Here is a 16,252-nt window from a genome sequence, read left to right on the forward strand (position 1 = left end):
TATTGTCCCCTCTCTCTCTCTCTCTCTCTCTCAATACATACATCTGTAACCCTCGCTGAGATATTTAAACTATTCTGGAAAAAAACTATCGTTTGTTTTCTTTAGTCATTATGCTTTAGCATAAAATCTTATTAATGTAAAGTATTGTCTGTAGATTAAGATTTCAATAACTAGTGAACCGAAGGGGTTCTCGATTTTAGGGAATCTTTAAGTGGACGTAATGATGGTTCTAGGCTATTATTCTGCTCTTCTTCCCTATAAAATACGGATCCACTAGATGCTAGGGGCGTAGCCGCTAATGTCTAAAATTGTAACCATGTAAGATTTTTCTATTTTATAGAATTTGTTATCAAATATTTCATATTTACATATTGTTGCGCTATATATGGATATAATTAACCTTGTTGTTTTAGATTTGACCATTTTACTTTGATTTGTTATGTTCTTGTGTATATAAACCTATCTAATAGGTATATTTTGTAAAAAAAAATATATTTTTTTAGACTCTTATAAAGTTTATGCTAATTAACGAAATATATTGGTGACATGAGTTAAATCTTAATTGACTTAAAAATTAATAGGAGCCTTAAAAAAGTTTAAGAAATAATAAAATAATTCGAACCTGCAACTCTTTAGTAGTCTTGTGCTTTTTCCTACACTCAATGTTCTTGGCGTTCAGGTCTTTCACTTGGCGTTGCAGGTTGTTCACTTGAGTCTTAAGATCTCTGTACTCCTTCTCCTCATCTCGTGAAAGACTGTTGGGTGCCTAAGTAAAATGGTGTTCATAAACTTCCGTATTTTATCTTTTTTAGCATTAGAGTAAAACACTAGAGGGAGAAAGGGTTAAATAACTGTATTTGCCTATCGCAGTGACCTTGTGCCGACTCTCAATTGGATCTTTGAACATAACTGGTAACGGGAATATTAACACAGCCAAGTAGCAGAAAAGAATTTGCTAGCAGACGAAAAGGGTCATTGAAGAAGAAGGGGGGGGGGAGGTAGTTATCTGTCATTGTATATATATCTATACTTTAGATCTGTTTTTTCAGCAAAGTGTTTCATATTTGTAAAAATACTAAATTATACCAAATACATTATATGAAGATGAGGGGGATGGAAAGGTGAAGGGGCAGTTAGCAGGGAGGGAGGGGACATTGGGCTGTTCATAACACTATTCCCCAAAGTTATATAACTACGTTATAATAACAATTTCTGATTTGTTGGCTTAACAACCTTGGGGACTCTTAATGAATTTTGATTGGTTGGTTCACTAAGTAAGTTGGGTGACCAAGCGTTTCAACCATTAATTGTAATCTATTTAGGGTTGATTTTAAGTAACATTATTAGGTATGTAATTAATTTATCTCCCATTGTCTTATCCCTTTTGAACCCTGGGCAGTTTGTGTTCTTGTAATAATATGCGGTTTTTTAGCGCCAAATTTAAGAACATTTAACAGACAACCAACCTTTTGATTGCACAACATTTGTCTGGAAGTCCTAATTGTGCATAAAAATAAGTTGCACCTGTTTACGAGCCAAGGCACTCCCTCTGATTTCATGAGAAATACAGGTGCTGGCACTTAAACACTTTTTATAAAGGGCACCCAAAACTCTAATTGAAGGGTGATGCTTAATAAAGTTTTAGAAAGGTGTAAAAACAAGGATGACAATATCCATAAGTAGCGAAGCACAAAAAATTGTGGATGGGAATACGTACAAGTAAATTTAAAGTGTATTTATTAAATCAAGAATAGATTTATTGGAGAAAATAAACACGAAACCTTGTTTTATTTTGTATGATGAAGACGGTTAAAGTAAATTACATACTAGATGCACATAACAATGGGAAAAAATATTTTGAAACTGTTAATGCAAAAACCTGCAAAAAGCAGTCTGACCATCATCGTTGTTTTCTTCAAACGACGGGAAATTTAATTTTGATATCTTTAACTGAAAAAAGTTTGAAAATCGGATCATAAACACCAAAGATATGGGGACAATTTGGAAAATATAAAAATAGCCTAAAACCTGCTAAAAAGCAGTCCGACCGCCATCGATATCTTATAGTTAATTGTGCTCCTTAATGATGAGAATGTTGTCAAAAAGTTTCAGCTTTCTACCTTTAGGAGCCGAGAAAATCACGTTTCCCCCATTTCATTAATTACGGACAGACGGACGGACATTGTGAATTATAGAGTAGCTTCACTACTAAAAAGGTGTGAGTATAACAAAACAAAAAATAACAGAAATAAAATTTTAATATACTGTGCATCTTACACCGGCGATCTAAAGGGGTAGGACAATGGCTGATAAATTGATGTTCATCCATAATAATGATATAGATAACAATTAGTGGTTAAAACGTTTAGACTCTGAACTTAATAAACCAACCAAGTAAAATTCAATAAAAGTCCCTAACGTTCTTTAGCCAACGAACAATTGTAAAACTTTGGGAACTGGTAAAATAAACAGCCCAATGTCCCCTCCCTCCCTGATCCTAGACACTTCCTATCTTAACTGTATTTATGTATGTATTGATTATATCAAATTTAAATTACTAATCACTTTGTAGACATAGATACTTTAATACTTTGTGACGTCAACAGATCTATAGTATAGATGTATATACAGAAACTACCTCCCTTCCTTTTTCAAAAACATCTTTCATATGCTTCTAAATTATTTTCTGTTACTTGGCTGTGTTAATATAAGCGACACCATTGGTTGATTTTCAATGACCCAATAGAAAGGTTGTGTCATGTACGCTAATGTATGTACACTTTCAGGCCACCAAATTTGGAGAAGAACAGAGGCTGCCTGCGGCTCACTGCGGCAGACATCATAATTTCGCGGTTGCAAATAGCAAATAAGGATTTTCATTTTTCAGACCGCTTAATTATAATGTCTGCCGGCTCTTTGGAAAACTAAGCTGTCCAGAATTAACATCCAGGTACAGCTTAGTTCTTCAAATTATTAACCTTTCCACCTTTCCCTATTAACAAATAATGTAATTGGGGGGAGGATAGGACAATAGCTTAGGCCGGGTGAAGTTTAGGTTTCCACCAAATTTCCCAAAATATAACTCTATTTGTTTAGGCCTAAACATCAACACTTCCACAACATTACAGACCATCCATAAATGCACCAAGGCCCACCTGGAGATCCCAACAGTCCCTCCCGTCTGGCCCCGCGCATCCTCTGGATACCTCTGGATTCTTGTGGTAATTTGATCCTTCCCTGCATTGCAGTCACAGGTAGAAAATATTTGCTAAAGCTGCTCTATAACTACCCTGTCTGTAAGTCTTAAGCCTCAAGGGGGATACAGCATCCTTCCCGCACATTGATGTTTACAGACTGTTAATTCTGTACAGCTGCTGAGGTGCTTTACAACTAAGTGCCACCCACCCATAGGACAACTCCTTGTCCTCTTATTTAACAATAACTGTTAAGTAATCCGAACCTGTTTTTCTCCCTACCCATAGGACAACTCCTTGTCCTCTTATTTAACAATATAGCTGTTAAATAATCCGAACCTGTTTTCCCCCTACCCCTTTTCATCTCCCTGATAGCTTGCGGTCCCTGCCATACTGCACCATATTAAAGACAACAAAAATTCGGTGAAGGTTCCCCCCTCATCATTTATTTGTTGTAAAAACACAAAAATATAAAAACACCAAAAAGAAAAAAATATAAGCTAAAGAGAGGTTATAATTTAAATAAATAAATTAACAATAGCATTCAGTGGTCAATGAAGGAGATTTTCCTCACTAAACCGCCCGGAGCAATTACACGCTCAAGGCATAACACCCTCTATCATCCATCTAACTCACACCCCACCCCTTCTCACACCAAACGTTCACAATCCGACTCTGCGACTGTTGCGAGTCGTCGGCCTAAAACCGTCAGAGTTTTAGCCAAAAAACATAAACTCAACACCCCGTTTGAATTACGCGCCAAAAAACTCCTTAAAACAAAAAAAGCGCTACTTCAACGGCAAAAACCGGTTGACCGCAACTCTAGGCCCGTCGTTTCCTCACGCAGGCCCAGCGTTAGTCGCACCCCCCCAGGCCAAAACAGCCACCACCGTAGCCCATCCCCGTCACCTATCCGAGGATTCCCTACACCCCCTGCAGCTCCCCAACTACTTGCAGCCCCCCACTTACCCTCCTCACCTGTTGATCCACTGGTAACTTTTCCCGTTATACATCCGTATAACGGCCTTTCACCACAAACCCCCACAACCCCTACAGATACTGAAGAGTTTGAGCTAGCCCCACAGCAACTAGATTGGGATAATTATTCCCCCATACCATCCTTCCAAAAATCAGCTTCAATTCTTGAAGAAGCTTTGGAACAACTCTATTCTGAAGATTTACAGAAAGAGGTTCAGGACGAGGTTTTTTATAACCCTGAACAGTTCCCATTACACGACCACCTCCCAGGCTCCGCTTATAACGCTTCCACATCGACACACAATATTAGTGTCGATCTATCTGCGCTTGTTACAGCACAAACCCCAACCATGACTGATGAGGCAACCAAACTCATCATCGAATGCGATGAGTGCATGATGATAGACGAAGACTGTCAGAGCATCATAAATAACCCTGACAGGTTTAGCATTGAAAAGCTAGACAATAGTCTATCATTATTGGAAGAAAAAGCCTCGTCAATTCGCCACATCATAGCTTTCTTTCGCAACAGCCCAGACCCAAGGGTCACCGAAGCTGACATGAACAAAGCGTTACAGCTACGTATAGCCATGCGCTCAAAAATCGAGTTCATTCATGAACATCGTACATCACGTTTGAAAGCTCAACCGATTACGACGACTGCTGCTCCAGCAGTACCTCTCTCTACTTGCTCTGACGACTCGACTACCACTTCAGCAGTCGGATCCGAGGCAGGTACCTTACCATGTGATGGCCAAGTAATTGTGCCTCCAGCAGTTACGACTCAGGCCACAGCTGTTCCTGCTGCAACTATGCTCCAGCAAACAGCTCCCATCCCCAACCGCATAAATCCTACGACATACGCGGTAAAACAAGCAAGGGTAAAACAAAAAAGGGACCCCTTGCTTGTTGAGCTCGACGATCTCTGCGAAAAGTTCGGCGACCTTAAAACGACCGAAGTTAAGCAGTTAGGTCAGTTCAATAAACTTAATGCTCAATTCAAAGAGCTACTTGAAAAGGCACAGCGTTCCTTACATAAAGCCAAAACGCTTTGTGAGGACGCGATGCTTACGGACATGGAGGAAGATGCGACAGCATTGGATGCCCAGTCCACCACGCTCGAAACTGAAATATCCAGCGTGGAATCATACGTTGAACGCTTGAGGGACCGTTTCGGAGTGCCTATCTCAGGACACTCTTTCAATCAGCGTTCATCCAACATTCCTATCCCTCACTTTTCTGGGGCCAAAACAGATAAACTTGACCTCTTTACATTCCAAAAGAAGTTCCAGATTTACATCGACTCAATGCCTTCCATAGCAGAAGTCGAAGCATTGGAGATACTGAAAGAGAAATGTCTCCAAGGCAATGCACAGATGTTGTGCTCTGCCGAAAAATCCATTAAGGCCTGTATGAAGCAGCTGTCGTTCCACTACGGCAGCAAAACCAGCATCATAGCTAAACGCAAGGCCAAAATCATGGAACTTGGACCATGCCCTAAATACAACTGGGAACAGCAGATCACATGGATGGTAAAACTCCGTTCACTGCTTGCTGACACCCAAGAATTTGCAAAAGAAAATGACGCGGAGCAAACCTTGTATCACGGCAAAACAGATATTGCCAACTCCGTGCTGAATCTTCTTAAAGGCGACTACTTTAAGGAGATGTCTAGAAAATTCATGTTGAGTGCAGATGAGCACGGGGAAGAAGACGGCCAGTATTGCTATGAACAACTTCTCCTCTTTCTTGACTCTGAGCTCCGCCAGCTACAGTATCAGCTCAATCAACATGAAGGGGCATCCCTCCACACTGGCACCGCAACTTCTATCGGCAACAATGCCAACACAAACAGCGGCAGTTCCAGTAACAAACAGTCCAATCATGCTGGTAACAACCCGGGTCATATAAACTCGAACCGGAGTAAACCAGCTTCTCAAACTTACACGGCCTCCACTTTCTCGGCCTCGGAGGACCCAAAACAACGCCCTAAAGGCAAGGCCTCTGATAAGTCCGCTAAGACGCCCACTCCACTCTTAGCATATACAGGCGCTGCTTCTAAGCCTGTACCAACTGATTGCGCGCTTTGTCAGAACAAACACACATATTTGTTCCAATGCCAGGTGTACATCAATACACCACATAAGGAGAAACGCCAACTCCATGGCAAGACAAAAGCCTGCCACAGGTGCCTCAGAATGGACGCCAGCGTCAATTTCGACAATATTGACGAATGGTGGAATAACCACAAAAACGACTGTCGCACCACCTTTTACTGTCAAGCTGACAATTGCCAGTACGCGTCCGCTCATCGCGTGCAAAAGCATATCCTCGCCTGCTCTATTCATGTCGAGCAGAATAAAAAGAGGTTAGGCGACTTCCGCAAGTCATTGCCAAAGGATGTTCCTATAACATCTGGCAACCTTCTGTTCATGGATAATATCACCATGAATCTCCAAACCTCTGACACCACACCTGACGTTTCCGACCCCAACACCTTCCCTGATGTTGCTGCTCCTGGCATTTTCATGTGCCAAAACGTCCCTGATCTTTCCGGCAATCCGCTGTTTGTCTTTTACGACAGCGGTTGTGGCACAGCCGCAGTTTCAGCCTCTGCAGCGGCTCGACTAAATGCCACAGAACACCGCCCTGGACCCACCCTCATGAACGTAGCAGGTGGTAAAGTCGTCCATCTTCCCTATGGCAGTGACAAGTTCACACTGCCATTAGTCGACAGTGCCATGTCCGCAACTATAATTGCTGCGAAAATGGACACGCTGACGGCTCCATTTCCTCGTTGGGACCTCAAGGAGCCTTATGGTGACCTTGCAAATCATTACAAAGGCCACGAGCTCCTCCCTACCGTACCAGATGTCATTGGCGGAGGCCAAGTCGACATAATCCTGGGAATCAAGTACAATTACTTGTTCCCAATGCGCATCTGCTCATTGCCCTGTGGTTTATCTTTATACAGAAGCCCACTTAAGGGTATCGACGGCCACACAGGTGTACTTGGTGGCCCCCACAAGGCTTGGGCTAAAGCAGCCGAGACTGTAAACTTTGTTGGTGCTGCTCTCTTCTTCACCAACAAGCTGTCTGCCTACCGCTATACCACTGAAACACTTCTGAACAGTGGCAGGAATTGGTGCGCGGATGACTCCAAAACCGACACCTTTCCGTATCTCCGTCCAATCACTGTTGAGGAAACAACAGACGAGGACGCTTCGCTGGATGTTCATACATACAGCACCAATATTCAACACGTCAAACGACATGAACGCAAGTATCTTGAGAGTGAAGACATAGGCACTCAAGCACCTTACCGTTGCATAGCATGCCGTGGCTGCAACGACTGCAAAAACGGAGACATTCTGGAGGCAACTTCTCTGAAAGAAGAGGCCGAACAACTCCTAATAAAAAAGTCCGTCAAGTTCTTACCTGACGAACGCCGGATCGTAGCATCTCTTCCCTTCATTGCTGATCCGGTTAAGGAGTTACAACCAAACAAAAACAGGGCCCTCAAAGTTCTGGAGTCCCAGCTGCGAAAATTGCAGAAGGATCCAGAGGCCAAACTACAAGTTATGGCGTCACATGACAAACTAGCATTGAATGGCTATTCATGTGACATTGATGACCTATCCCCTGAGGAACGCGCCCTTGTAGACAATCTGCCAGGAGAATACTACCTCCCTTGGCGATTCGTCACTAAAGAAAACTCTCTTTCCACTCCAGTCAGGGTTGTATTTGATGCTTCTGCGACAACCTCGTCAGGTAAAAGTCTGAACGACGTCCTAGCAAAGGGCACAAACAGACTCGAAAAAATCTTAGCTCTGGACATCAATTTCAGAGCAGGTCCACATGCTTTCGCATGCGACATACGGATGGCATACAATCAGATTAAGTTGGATCCATCTGATTTCCGCTGGCACAAGTACTTGTGGGTTGATAGCCTTGCCCCTGGTGGCACCATCAGAACGCGCATCATGCGCACCATCATTTATGGGGTTAAACCTTCTGGCAACCAAACGGCAGAAGGTCTTGAACAGGTAGCTCAGTATGTCATGGACAACCATCCTGAACATACTGCAGGTGCCCAGGTTCTCAAAACCAAAACTTATGTTGATGATACTTCTGATTCAACAGACTCCGCAATTGAACTAGACAAAATCATTGCGGGAGTCAAATTCACTCTTGACTTAGCAGGCATGAGCGTCAAAAGCTTTGTCAAATCTTCAGCTGTACCTGAAGACACTGTGTCGAATGATGGCACACATGTTAGCTACCTCGGCTATCGATGGGCTCCACTTGCTGACACTCTCAGTCTGGACGTCAAACCTCTCTCGTTCGGTAAAACAAAACGAGGTAAAAGACCTCCACCAGTAGAAGGAAGTCTTGAAGAGGCTCTCCTACACAATTTCACAAAAAGAACAATCTTGTCGCAAGTTGCCTCTAACTTCGACCTTCTCGGACTCTGCACCCCCGTGACTGCTAAATTCAAAGCAGACTATCACGACCTCCTTTCTTACGCCACTGGTTGGGACGACGGTCTCCCAACCAAGTTGCTTCCCACATGGGTGACTAACATTGAAACGATGCAACAACTTGCGTCAGTTTCGTGCCCACGGTCCGTAATTCCGGCAAATTCTGAGCCCAAAGTTGATCTGTTAGTATCTGTTGATGCTAGTCAAAACATGGCAATCGTATGCGTGCATGTTAGGTCAATGTCTCTCACAGGCGAGGTCACTGTCCGACTAGCTGCTGCCAAATCAAAGATTGTAACTGGTAGCACAATTCCTCGAGCAGAGCTCAGGGCAGCTGTTGACTCAGGGTTGTCATTTTGGGCGGGCGCTTTTGGGCGGGCAGTTTTAGGCGGGCGGTTTTGGGCCGCCCAATATAAGGTCCTTTTGGGCAGTTTTAGGCACCCCCCTTTTAGGGGGAGAGAAAAAGGGAAGGGGGTTAAAAAAGAGGGGGGGGGCCTATTTTATGAGTGATATCCTTATACTAAAGTAACAGGATGTTTGTCTGTGTGTCCCTAAGGATCTCGCTAACCACTGAACCGATCGGGTTCTCCTTAACAGGGTAGCTTCTCGTAGTTCCCGGGAAGGTTTATAATTATTTTCTTGGGGGGTGGGACACCCCCAACCCCCCCAAAAATTAAAAATTCCCCCCCCTCCAAATTTTTTTTTTTAATTTTAAAACTAAAATTAAAAATGATAGGAGGGCACCCCCCCCCCAAAAAAAATTTTTCCACCCCCCAAAATATTTTTTAAAATTTTTCTTTTAAAACCTATAATAAGAAATAGGGTAATCAAATTCGACTCCCCCATCCTCAATTGCTCCTAGAGGCCTCTAGGGGCGTATCCACTAGTCCTTAAACTAAAGTAACAGGATGTGTGTCTGTTTGGTTGTGTGTCTATGTGTTTGTACCGAAGGATCTCACTAACCGCTGAACCGATCAGGTTCTCCTTAACAGGGTAGCTTCTCATAGGTTCTTGGAAGGTTTATAACTATTTTGGGGGAGGGTACCACCACCCTCCTAAGAGAAATCGCCCCTAGAAAAAATTACACTCCCCCAAAAACTTTTTATAAAATTTTTTAAACTAAAAATAATAATGGGAGGAGAACAACCAACCCCGCCCCCCCCCCAAAAAAAAAAAATTGTTCCCCCCCCTCCATTTTTTTTACTTTTTACGATGCTAATTCTGAATGGCAAAACGGCAAACCCTGGATGTATCTTGATTACCAGGACATGCCAGCCCAATCCTTCCAAGATCTTAAACTATCAATGGAAGCGAAGCAGGCCGCTGCCCAAGAGGTCAGAATCCTCCACGGTGACACGAAATCACCTCAGGAAAGAACGGCAGAGATAACCAAGTTCTCGAATTATCTCTACGACCCGTGCAAACGGTCATGGCCCAAGTCTCTCCGTGTCATGGCCATTGTTCGAAAATTCTGCTTTTTCGACTTCAAATCGTACTGTAATTTGAAGGCCCCCCCTCATCCAAATCCTCAGGTCGTCCAACTTTCGGACGAAGAAATCCACAAGGCGGAGAATTACTACTTTAGACTCGCTACTAAAGAAGTGCTTAAGTTCTCCAACTCAAAGGCCCACGGCAACAATGTCGTCACTGACGATGGCATTATCAAATACAATGGTCGTATTGTCGAGGGCACTAACATAGAAGACGTTGACAATATCATGCCTGATTTGTCTCCCCTCCACTTCGTTAGACTGATAGTCGATCGGTATAGCTTAATAGCATACTCCGTTATGCTATACGCCCATCAAGAGCTTGCACTACACAGAAATGTAAACGCAACACTCTTAGAATCCAGGCACATTGCCTACATTCTTAATGGCAGAGATCTCTCCAAAGAGATCAGAGCGGCTTGCCCACATTGTCGTAGGTTCAAGGCCAAGCTTCTAGAAGCTGAAATGGGACCAATCCATCAAAACAGATTGACCATTGCTCCCCCGTTCTACTACTGCCAACTTGACCTAATGGGTCCGTTCTTAGCTCACTGTGAACATAACCACAGATCCACAGTCAAGGTTTGGGGTCTAGTCTGTAGAGACCCAGCCTCATCCGCAACGGCTTGTTATGCTATGACGAAGTATAACACAGACGCTTTTCTTCAAGCTTTCCAACGATTCGTTCATCGTTATTGCTACCCTAAAAAGGTCTTCATCGACCCAGGTGCACAGCTCATCAAGGGCGTAGCAAAATCAGAGTTTTCCATGGCTGACATCACTAAAACGCTCAATGGAAAAAGCTGCAGCATAGAGTACGAGATCGGTCCCACTGCTGCCCACAATTATCAAGGTTGCGTGGAACGCTCAATCAAAGAGATCAAAACTTTGTTCCATGCAACATTCAACGGTCTCAAGCTGGACGTCATGTCCTTTGAGACCGCCTTTTCATACATTGCCAATGAAATAAACAACATGCCAATCTGCACGGTATCCAGAACGGAGGATATAGGTCACGCAGACCTTATCACGCCTAACCGTCTGATACACGGCAGGAATAACAGGCGTGCACCCACTGGACCAATGAGGGTAGAGCAACCATCCCGCCTATTGGAACAGATGGAACGCCTCTATCAATCATGGTGGCAGATCTGGCTGTATGAACGCCTTCCAGATTACATTCCAAGACCAAAGAAATTTGGCAAAACAGGTCCACAACCAAAAGAAATGGATATCGTTGTTTTCCTCCGGTCCCCAGATGAGTTGATTGGCGATCAACTCTGGCGCCTTGGCCAGGTCCTACACCTCATCACTTCTGATGATGGTATCGTCCGTCAGGTAATTATCCGTTGGCGGAAACACTGGAAGGAAGAGTTTCATGAAACCAGAAGAAGTGTCCGGCACATTGCCATCCTGTTCTCCGAGGACGAGCTCGCGCTAATTGACCAGATCAGATCCGCGGCCTCCAAGTGTGACGAGTCTTACACTTCGGAGCAACGCAAACTAAAAACCTCCCATTAAAACCATTCCTGTAACAGGATAACACAATGCATTGCACATGAGTTACACCCGCTAAACGTTGGCTGAAATTGCCGAAGATAATAATTTTAACTTCATTTGATACGCATTTCCAAGATTTGCATTTCTAATTTTAAACCTACTAATAAAGGCTGTAGTTGCCGAAGATAGTAATTTTACCCTCATTGACACACATTTCCATGATCTGCATGCTTCAATTTTAAACCTACTAATAAAGGCTGTAGTTGCCGAAGATAATAATTTTAACCTCACAGACACGCATTTCCATGATATGCATTTGTGATAAATTTCTCATTCAAATAAATAAAGGCTGTAAGTGCCGAAGACATAAAAAACCTACCTATTAAATAAAGGCTGAATTGGCCCACCTCCCTGAATACGGCTGTAATTGCCTTACAAACCAACAATTAATATTAATAATGTTATTATTAAATATTAAATTACAACAAAAGAAAAATCCTACTTACAGGTTCACACACCTGTTAATAACGTTAATAATCATATTATTAAATGTTAAATTATAACAAGTAAATGATGATTAATGCCCTTAATAATTTTATTATTAAATGATGAATTGCCTCTAGAAGTTTAACCCACCTACGAGGATGATGGTTCTACATCAATAACCGATAAATTGATTCCAGCCGAAGAAAACCTGGATTAGTGTTATCAAATATTAAATTTAAACGTTCTTATATAATAATCATTATTTGCCAATCTTCCTTTAGCTTTACGAATATTATAAACCATTGTAAACAATACACCCCATAAAAGCCTTCTTTTTCTCTTTTATAAACAAAATCTTTTTTTATTCCAGGATGGATTCCAACATTTCCGCCATCTCCAACAACGGCCCCGTTCCCAGCGCCCCTCTAACCAAACCGCTAGCTGTTGTTGAAAAAGATCTAAAGGAGAAGAGAAAGGAGCTGCTAAATAGACTACACCCAGGCTCCGTTACCCGAATTGAACCCGCTCTGTTCCAGAATGTCAACAACCCGGATATACGGGAGATGCTTGAAGCTGAAAATACATTACTGGAAGCTATCTTGTGCGCTCAAGAAAATATCAAAACTCTTGAAGAAAAAATTAACCAGGAACTGCACAAGATAGACGTCACCGACAACCAGGGCGGAAACTTCCTACCTAGCGAAGAAGAATACGTTCAAATCCCGGCTTGGACTCTAAAAGGCACCCACTGTTCAAGTACCCGCCAGGTCAGGGAAGAGGCTCAGAAGCGAGCCCGCCTCGAGATATTATACAAACAAAAATTTCCCGAGGAGCCCAAACCCCCCCCGTGTAACATGGACAGTGAATTGACAAAGAGTATTGATAATCTCTATCAAACATTCCATGCTAGCCCAATGCCCACCTTTTTCGACAGATGGCACCAACTTGATCTGATACATGAGCTGCTTGGAAAGGATGATGTATCCGCCCCCAGATTCCAAAAAATGTACTCCCTTTACGTACAGGCGGAATACCTCAGAGGCAAGGAAGCAGCGATGGAAACCACACTCGCCCGTTTAGAGTTCCACCGTGAACAGAAGTTCTATGAATACAGAAAAAAGACTTCTGACAACATGCAAAATTCCATCAGCCAGATTCCAAAGCATAATAGTAAAATGCTCTACTGCAGAAATCAAGCTTGCCCTGACTGTAGGCATACCACCAAACCTTCTTTGAAAACCCACGGTCTCCAGAATTCTGGTTCAAGAAGGAAAAAACAAAAAGTTTCCCAGGTCAAACAGCAGGAACCCTCCACCTCAAGACAGCGCTCACGCTCCCGCTCGTCTCCAAAACGGCGCTCGCCATCTAGGCGCCGTTATTCTACACGACACTATTCCCCAAAACGCCGTTCTTATTCTAGAAGGCGTTCTCCCCCGAGACAACGTTCACCTACACGACGACGGTCACCATCACCTGCTGTACGTCAAGACTACCGCCGACCAGCAGACTATGATGATAGATATGCGCACAATCATGTCAACACACCACAGGGTAGATACGTCCGTCACTTCCAAAGTGAGAGTCATCATGATAACACCTACGACCCCTCACGCCAGGACGGTTACGGCTATATACCTGTAACAGACCATCTCTATTAAGTCTCTATTAAAATTTTCTATTAAAGAAAAAATGTGTCGATAAATAAAATTATTATTTTTTCATCCTGTTTGTGCCGCTACAAGTTTCGTTTTTATCAATTTTATCAAATTCTTATCTAATTTCAGATAAAACCCAAATCGCAATGAGTGTGCCATTCGACTTGCTGGCTAAAATTGGCAAGCCCTATGACCATCATAAATACATCCTGTACGAAGTCAGAGACATCAAAGGTATGATTGAGTCCATCCGGCGTGGTATTCATGACCACACCCGGCTGTTCCCGAAGGATGTGGTAAACCGCCGTTACCTGGACGGTTTTGCCAAGCAAATAGAGTATCTCGAGGAAGAGATTGATTCGTGGAGGATGTGGGCATTTAGTATGCCCCCAGAATTGGCCAGGCGCGAAGTCAGCATCCTTCGCTATGAAGTGCTTCTTCTTGCGTCAAAAATGGGCCCGGCCGTTGAAGCCCAGCATTTTGCCCTCTTCCCCGTCTGGAGCCCCCCCAAAACTACAACCCCCTGGCGCCAAATTTCGCTAACCAAAGTTAGAAAATTTAAAAAAGCCTCCCAGCGTGCCCGGAAGCAAGCCCGTGAGGCCAACGCGGGACTCTCAGCCGCCAAAAAAGAACTGGAGACTATGGACCTTTGTCTCCAATTCCAAAAATTAAAATTGTAAAATCATTTTTTCCAATGTGTTTCTTTTTCCCTTTCTTCCATTTTTTATTTAAATCCAAAACCAATATGTCTTTCAGAAAAGACATAATAATTCCAAAAAAAAAAAATGTGATGACCAGCCACTCCGAATGCCACTTCCATTTTTTAAAGGTCCAGCGGTGACGGCTTCGGGGGTGTATTGTCATGTATTCTTTTTTCTCCACTGTATATTGTACATTGCAGTGATCAGCCCGCAGCCCTATGTTCTTCTTTTTCTTGCCGGGAGTGTCATGTACGCTAATGTATGTACACTTTCAGGCCACCAAATTTGGAGAAGAACAGAGGCTGCCTGCGGCTCACTGCGGCAGACATCATAATTTCGCGGTTGCAAATAGCAAATAAGGATTTTCATTTTTCAGACCGCTTAATTATAATGTCTGCCGGCTCTTTGGAAAACTAAGCTGTCCAGAATTAACATCCAGGTACAGCTTAGTTCTTCAAATTATTAACCTTTCCACCTTTCCCTATTAACAAATAATGTAATTGGGGGGAGGATAGGACAATAGCTTAGGCCGGGTGAAGTTTAGGTTTCCACCAAATTTCCCAAAATATAACTCTATTTGTTTAGGCCTAAACATCAACACTTCCACAACATTACAGACCATCCATAAATGCACCAAGGCCCACCTGGAGATCCCAACAGTCCCTCCCGTCTGGCCCCGCGCATCCTCTGGATACCTCTGGATTCTTGTGGTAATTTGATCCTTCCCTGCATTGCAGTCACAGGTAGAAAATATTTGCTAAAGCTGCTCTATAACTACCCTGTCTGTAAGTCTTAAGCCTCAAGGGGGATACAGCATCCTTCCCGCACAGGTTGCACAAGGTGGTTGGGGAGATACAGCTATTTAACCCTTTCTCCCTCTAGTGTTTTACTCAAATGTAACGTCATATTCTAATAAATTAGATGCACTATTATGAAGAAAAATGACAATCATCTCAGGAAATTAAAAGTAAAATTTGAAATTTCAGCTTTATGCCTCAAAAACCACTAGTTACTTTTCACCAACTATGGACTAGGGTTGGGCAAGATACTTTTTTTGCCGGATACCGGATATATGGCTGATTTCTAATGTCGCATATCCGATATCGGCCGGATATCTGGTATTAGAAATCAGCCAGATATCCGGATAAATTTAATATCCAGGATCCGTCCGGAAATTGAAAATGGTTGGATATAAGGGCGGATATCCGGCCAAACCGGATATATGGCCCAACCCTACTTTTACCTTCTATGGGCATACGGGGATACATAAATTGTTAAGTAGCTGTGCTCTGAATATTAACCTGAGCATTATCATCATAGCCGAGGCCTTTTCTTACACTCCTCTCATTCAATCTCTTGATATGGTCCTTGCCCTGATCAGGTTGTTGGCTTAGTAACAATCATTCTTTAGTATGTACTAGCGGGGCTATACCCATATATGTATGCTCTAGTTGTTAAAACTAAAACAATTTTTTTTAAATTTTGAGAGAAAGGTATGTTTACCCAGGGGCGTTTTCTTAAGTGACGGCGAATGTACTCTTCCCCAAAATATCTAATAACCTATGAAAAAGCTTTACTGTAAAGGAGAACCATTTCAGTCCAGTGGTTAACAAGATCCTTCACAACAATTACACATCCTGTTACTTTTTACATAGATTTATCACATGATTGGAATATTTTGATGCTGCAAATATTTGACTACTAATTTTCTGAAATCCATAATTTTCGTAAGTTATTGAGGACGGAACAGTAGAAATCATTAAGTTA

At 42.7% G+C, this 16,252-nt stretch overlaps 1 long non-coding RNA gene across 1 annotated transcript; it reads right to left on the reverse strand.

Moving 5' to 3' along the window:
• Nucleotides 1-621: 621 nt before the first annotated feature.
• Nucleotides 622-15,909, reverse strand: LOC145319841 (uncharacterized). Its single transcript, XR_013880045.1, has 2 exons — nt 15,787-15,909; nt 622-766 (listed from the first exon to the last, which is right to left on the reverse strand). It is a non-coding gene; the product is annotated as an uncharacterized LOC145319841 (long non-coding RNA).
• Nucleotides 15,910-16,252: the final 343 nt, after the last annotated feature.

Source organism: Acartia tonsa, chromosome 5 (genome assembly GCF_053477335.1).
Source record: "Acartia tonsa isolate MP-2025a chromosome 5, ASM5347733v1, whole genome shotgun sequence".
NCBI classification, from domain to species: domain Eukaryota; kingdom Metazoa; phylum Arthropoda; class Copepoda; order Calanoida; family Acartiidae; genus Acartia; species Acartia tonsa.